Source organism: Mirounga angustirostris, unplaced genomic scaffold (assembly GCF_029215605.1).
Source record: "Mirounga angustirostris isolate CCGP_5_RB_7025 unplaced genomic scaffold, mMirAng1.0.hap1 SCAF_9, whole genome shotgun sequence".
NCBI lineage: Eukaryota > Metazoa > Chordata > Mammalia > Carnivora > Phocidae > Mirounga > Mirounga angustirostris.
Window position 1 is genome coordinate 51,750,866 of NW_026991717.1, and position 7,302 is coordinate 51,758,167.

The following is a 7,302-nucleotide window of genomic DNA, read 5'->3' on the forward strand; positions in this document are numbered from 1 at the left end:
CAACCATACACAGTAGCCTTGGTCCTTTACCATGCAGAGCCTCAGCCAGAGGGATTCCTTTCTCAGCTAGATGCTAACTGCGCTGAGTCAGATATCATGTATATTTGCCCTTGTGTCGGCTGTGACACTTAGCTCAATGCCTAGCACCTGTGTTCATAAATTCTATCGGTGAATGAAGTAAAGGATGAATATTTGGACAGAAAGACATGATAGGACCTAGAAGCAGCTTCTCTGCTCCTTCTGGAACCTCTGTCAGGTTCAGCCTACTCGCCTCCACTCCAGCCTCCACTCCGGCCTCCACCATGTCCATCAGGGTGACCCAGAAGTCCTACAAGATGTCCACCTCCGGCCCCCGGGCCTTCAGCAGCCACTCCTACATGAGCGGGCCTGGCTCCCGCATTAGCTCCTCTGCCTTCTCCCAGGTGGGCGGCAGCAGCAGCCGCTTCCAGGGTGACCTGAGCAGCAGCCTGAGTGTGGTCGGGGTCTACGGCGGCAGGGCCAGAGGCATGGGGGGCATCACAGCTGTCTCAGTGAACTAGAGCCTATTGAGCCCCCTTAAGCTGGAGGTGGACCCCAACATCCAAGCTGTGCACACCCAAGAGAAGGAGCAGATCAAGACCGTCAACAAATTTGCCTCCTTCATCGACAAGGCGAGGCACCTGGAGCAGCAGAACAAAATTCTGGAGACCAAGTGGAGCCTCCTACAGCAGCAGAAAAACGCTCGGAGCAACACAGACAACACGTTTGAGAGCTACATCAGCAACCTCCGGCGGCAGCTGGACACCCTGGGCCAGGAGAAGCTGAAGCTAGAGGTGGAGCTTGGCAACATGCAAGGGCTCGTGGAGGACTTCAAGAATATTTGGAGGAGATGAAAGAGTGTGCAGACATGGAAAATGAATTTGTCCTCATCAAGAAGGATGTGGATGAGGCTTACATGAACAAGGTAGAGCTGGAGTTCTGCCTGGAAGGGCTGACCAATGAGATCAGTTTCTTAAGGCAGCTGTACGAAGAGGAAATCTGTGAGCTGCAGTCCCAGATCCCAGACACGTCAGTGGTCCTGTCCATGGACAACAGCCACTCCCTGGACCTGGAAAGCATCATCGCCGAGGTGAAGGCCCAGTACGAGGACATCACCAACCACAGCTGGGCTGAGGCCGAGACCATGTACCAGATCAAGTACGAGGAGCTGCAGACACTGGCTGGGAAGCACGGGGATGACCTCCGTCGCACGAAGATGGAGATTTCTGAGATGAACCGCAGAATCAGCTGACTCCAGGCTGAGATTGAGGCCCTCAAAAACCAGAGGGCTGCCCTGGAGGCGGCCATTGCTGATGCTGAGCAGTACGGGGAGCTGGCCATTAAGGACGCCAATTCCAAGGTGGCCGAGCTGGAGGCTGCCCTGCAGCGAGCCAAGCAGGACATGGCCTGGCAGCTGCACGAGTAGCAGGAGCTCATGAACATCAAGCTGGCCCTGGACATCGAGATCGCCACCTACCGCAAACTGCTGGAGGGTGAGGAGAGCCAGCTGGAGTCTGGGATGCAGAATAAGAGTATCCATACTAAGACCACGAGCAGCTACTCAAGTGGCCTGAGCTTGGTCTATAGAGGCCTCACAAGCCCCGACCTCAACTATGGCCTGAGCTCCTTCCAGTCCAGCTTTGGCCCTGCTGGTTCCTTCAGCCACAGCAGCTCCTCCAAGGCTGTGGTCGTAAAGAAGATCAAGACCCGTGATGGGAAGCTGGTGTCTGAGTCATCTGATATCCTGTCCAAGTGAACAACCACGGTGGTCCCTCCCAGCCTCCCCACTCTTGTAGCTGCCATAGAGCCTTTGGGGGTAAGGAGCTGTGCTGGGGAGCGTCGGGAACAGGAGAGCCACCTAAGACTCAGCCCCAGTTCTCAGCCTACCCTTGGCGGGGAGTCTACTGCCCTGGGTACCCTCTCTTGTTCATGCCCCCAACTAAAAGCCAATTCAAGTGTCTTTTCCCAAATAAAGCCTCAGCCGGCTCTGCCACTCTCCCCCACGCCAAAAAAAAGACACGATAGAAGAAACTGGGCAGTTTTATTTTCGCCTACAAATGTTGGGGCAAAAGTTCAGTGGAACTTAAGACCAAGAAAATTTTTAAATAGAGGTGGAATCAATATAAACTTAAATCAAGTTTCAAGTAACATGCAAAGCCAAAATCTATGAAAAGGGCAAATAAGAGGATGGTCAGTGTCTGAAATAATGAGTCTTAAAGCTAAAAAGCAAATACATACAGTGGAACTATTAAAAACTAAACTTTGGGGCACCTGGGTGGCACAGTCAGTTAAGTGTCCAACTCTTGGTTTCAGCTCAGGTCACAATCTCAGGGTAGTGAGATCGAGCCCCATGTCCGGCTCCGCACACAGTGCAGTATGCCTGAGATTCTTTCTCTCCCTCCCCTCTACCTCCCCAGCTCATGCACTCTCTCTCTCTCTCAAATAAATAAATAAATCTTTTTATAAATAAATAAATAAATAAATAAATAAATAAATAAATAAATAAATAAAAATTAACTTTCTGCCCGTGGACGCCACCGAGTAAGCATCATTAAAGTCTCCCCTCCCACCGCCATCATGTCTAAGTCAGAGTCTCCCAAAGAGCCTGAACAGCTGCGGAAGCTCTTCATCGGAGGTTTGAGCTTTGAAACAACCGATGAGAGTCTGAGGAGCCATTTTGAGCAATGGGGAATGCTTACGGACTGTGTGGTAATGAGAGATCCAAACACCAAGCGCTCCAGAGGCTTTGGGTTTGTCACGTATGCCACTGTGGAGGAGGTGGATGCAGCCATGAACGCAAGGCCACACAAGGTAGATGGAAGAGTTGTGGAACCAAAGAGGGCTGTCTCAAGAGAAGATTCTCAAAGACCTGATACCCACTTAACTGTGAAAAAGATTTTTGTTGGTGGCATTAAAGAAGACACTGAAGAACATCATCTAAGAGATTATTTTGAACAGTATGGGAAAATTGAAGTGATCGAGATCATGACTGACCAGGGCAGTGGCAAAAAGAGAGGTTTTGCTTTTGTAACATTTGATGACCATGACTCTGTAGACAAGACTGTCATTTAGAAACACCATACTGTGAATGGCCACAACTGTGAAGTAAGGAAAGCCCTATCTAAGCAAGAGATGGCTAGTGCTTCATCCAGCCAAAGAGATCAAAGTGGTTCTGGAAACTTTGGTGGTGGTCGTGGAGGTGGTTTTGGTGGGAATGACAACTTTGGTCGTGGAGGGAACTTCAGTGGTCGAGGTGGCTTTGGTGGCAGTCGAGGTGGTGGTGGATATGGTGGCAGTGGGGATGGCTATAATGGATTTGGTAATGATGGAAGCAACTTGGGAGGTGGTAGAAGCTATAATGATTTTGGCAATTACAACAATCAATCCTCAAATTTTGGACCCATGAAAGGAGGAAATTTTGGAGGCAGAAGCTCTGGCCCCCATGGTGGTGGAGGCCAATACTTTGCCAAACCATGAAACCAAGGTGGCTATGGTGGTTCCAGCAGCAGCAGTAGCTATGGCAGTGGCAGAAGGTTTTAATTACTGCCAGGAAACAAAGCTTAGCAGGAGAGGAGAGCCCGAGAAGTGACAGGGAAGCTACAGGTTATAACAGATTTGTGAACTCAGCCAAGCACAGGAGTGGGAGGGCCTCGCTGCTACAAAGAAGACATGTTTTAGACAATACTCATGTGTATGGGCAAAAAACTCCAGGACTGTATTTGTGACTAATTGTATAACAGGTTATTTTAGTTTCTGTTCTGTGGAAAGTGTAAAGCATTCCAACAAAGGTTTTTAATGTAGATTTTTTTTTTGCACCCATGCTGTTGATTGCTAAATGTAATAGTCTGATCATGACGCTGAATAAATGTGTCTTTAAAAAAAAAATTAAAAAAACTTTGGTTGAAAAGCCAATTGGATTCAAATAAATATAAAATGATGACATTTGGGAGTACATCCTTGATTACACAATTGTTTAGGCAATTCAGTAGTAAATATCAGACAGCGTAGGTATTTAAATTTGGCTTTCTTCTAACCTCTTTGATATATTTTGTCATAGCACAGGGTTTGGGGGATCTTTTTTAATGAAACAAAAAGATAAAAGGTAATAGGTGAACTGAATTTAAAAAATGAAAACTGAGTTTGATAAAATTGAATAAGTAGCTTCACTTCTTTGAGTTTTTATCTTATCGCTGAAATATGAGGTCAGTTAGTCAGTATTTCCTCCAGCATATTCTGTAGAACCTCAGTCCAATCTAATACAACATGACAAAGACTTATTTCCAATAAGTTTAGAAAATGCTAACTTAAATAACCTTAATTTATTGAAACATTTCTCAGTTTTTAATACATTGTGAATCTCCAAAAATGGGATATACTATGCAGCATTTCTCAAACTTATTAGAGAACAAAACCATTTTTATAAAATATCCTATAAATTACTGGACTGTGAAACTAGGTTTGCTTGTTCAGTTTCATTTTATTCCACTATTAAGTTTCCATGATTTTAAGTAGAATCTCATAAAAAGAAAACACAACAATGGGTTAGCCTGGTGAAGGATATTAAAGAGGGCACGTTCTGCATGGAGCACTGGGTGTTATACGCAAACAATGAATCATGGAACACTACATCAAAAACTAATGATGTAATGCATGGTGATTAACATAACAATAAAAAATTATTTAAAAAAAAAAAGAAGAAAACACAACAGTGACCAGTTCTCAATCTGGGAGATGAAACAGGTCATTTCGAGTTTATCCACACTGGAGATACCTTTCAGTACCAATTGGGTGGCCACAAACCAGGAAATCATGGATATGTCTACAAGTGAAACAGAACCGCTCAAAGCAAGGAAATGAGAACTCTTCATCCATCAGAACCTCAGAAATTACCTTAAGAAAAGAGTAAGGGTCCTTACTGAAAATGCATGAGTAGTTTTTTAGTAGGGCATCAATGTTAATATTCCTTCCAAGTTTTCTCAAAGTGTGTGTGTGAGCGTGTGTGTTGTGTACACATTATGAGATATTAATAATTTTAAAAAGTGATTCCCAAACTGGTTTGGGAAACACTGGAATTAAACACAGTTAAACAAGTTTATTTTTGGGGCGCCTGGGTGGCTCAGTCAGTTAAGCGTCTGCCTTCGGCTCAGGTCATGGTCCCAGGGTCCTGAGATCGAGCCCCGCATCAGGCTCCCGGCTCCACGGGAAGCCTGCTTCTCCCTCTCCCACTCCCCCTGCTTGTGTTCCCTCTCTCGCTGTCTCTTTCTGTCAAATAAATAAATAAAATCTTTAAAAAAAAAAAAAAGTTGTGTTTTTTTTTTTAATTGTTCTATAGTGCTTTGTAACTCTGCAAGAAGCAGACATGGTATGTGGTATTTATGTGACCGCTGGACTCTATAATATCTTGTAGGACTAGTGCTCCACAGCATACATGTAGGGAAATGATGACCCAATATATAGAATTTAATGTTTTTGTTCATTATGAGACCTGAGAATAGAAGGGAGGAAGATGTTATCAAATCTTCAGATAAACAAATTAAAGAGCCTAACGTGATAGCCAGTAGAAACCAAGGCTAAGACATAGTTGTAAATTGTCATATATTACTGATGAGGGTATTCTATGAAGAGCAATTTATGAAGTTACCCTACATATATACATGTACTTGTATTAATGATGTTTACATATAGTTATTCATTGCAGCTTTGTTTGAAAATAGCTAAAGATTAGAAGCAACACAAGTGTCTAGAGAATACATGTTAAAGTAAGTTACATACATATAATGGATTCTGCACATCTTATAAGGTCAGTTAAGATACAGGTCAATTCTATGAAAATAAACCCCTCAAAGACACATCTTGCTAAATTTTTTTATCTCAAGGATCTACTAAAGGTCCTGAAACATTATGGGTGTTCCATAAAATTATTGAATGGATGACACCTCTAAAACCATAGCCCTCTACATCAATGAACTTAATTCCTACATTTTCTTTTCTTGGGACCCAAGTAATGGATCATTCAAAAATTTATTGAGTACCTATTATGTAGTTACATTATGTTGGATATACAGAGATAAATCATAAACAGGTTCTGCTGGTCAAGAGCTCAACTCTCTTGTAAAAGAAGTTAAGAAAGTAGAGAATAAAATCTATAAAGAACTTATCAAACTCAACACCCAAAGAACAAAGAATCCAATCAAGAAATGGGCAGAAGACATGAACAGACATTTTTCCAAAGAAGACATCCAAACGGCCAACAGACACATGAAAAAGTGCTCAACATCACTCGGCATCAGGGAAATCCAAATCAAAACCTCAATGAGATACCACCTCACACCAGTCAGAATGGCTAAAATTAACAAGTCAGGAAATGACAGATGTTGGCGGGGATGTGGAGAAAGGGGAACCCTCCTATACTGTTAGTGGGAATGCAAGCTGGTGCAGCCACTCTGGAAAACAGTATAGAGGTTCCTCAAAAAGTTGAAAATAGAGCTACCATACGATCCAGCAATTGCACTACTGGGTATTTACCCCAAAGATACAAATGTAGGGATCCGAAGGGGTACGTGCACCCCGATGTTTATAGCAGCAATGTCCACAATAGCCAAACTGTGGAAAGAGCCAAGATGTCCATCGACAGATGAATGGATAAAGAAGATGTGGTATAGATATACAATGGAATATTATGCAGCCATCAAAAGAAATGAGATCTTGCCATTTGCAACGACGTGGATGGAACTGGAGGGTATTATGCTGAGCAAAATAAGTCAAACAGAGGAAGACATGTATCATATAACCTCACTGATATGAGGAATTCTTAATCTCAGGAAACAAACTGAGGGTTGCTGGAGTGGGTGGGGGGTGGGAGGGATGGGGTGACTGGGTGATAGACACTGGGGAGGGTATGTGCTCTGGTAAGCGCTGTGAATTGTGCAAGACTGTTGAATCTCAGATCTGTACCTCTGAAACAAATAATGCAATATATATTAAGAAAAAAAAAGAAGAAGAAGATAGCAGGAGGGGAAGAATGAAGGGGGGGAATCGGAGGGGGAGACGAACCGTGAGAGATGATGAACTCTGAAAAACAAACTGAGGGTTCTAGAGGGGAGGGGGGGTGGGAGGATGGGTTGGCCTGGTGATGGGTATTAAAGAGGGCACGTTCTGCATGGAGCACTGGGTGTTATGCACAAACAATGAATCATGGAACACTACATCTAAAACTAATGATGTAATGTATGGTGATTAACATAACAATAAAAAAATTTTAAAAAACTGAAAAAAAATACTGCA

General features: G+C 43.6%; 2 pseudogenes; both read left to right on the forward strand.

Annotated features, from left to right (window-relative positions):
- Window positions 1-220: 220 nt before the first annotated feature.
- Window positions 221-1,774, forward strand: LOC123842206 (keratin, type II cytoskeletal 8-like; annotated as a pseudogene).
- Window positions 1,775-2,584: 810 nt separating this feature from the next.
- LOC123842207 (heterogeneous nuclear ribonucleoprotein A1-like 3) lies at window positions 2,585-3,632 on the forward strand (annotated as a pseudogene).
- Window positions 3,633-7,302: the final 3,670 nt, after the last annotated feature.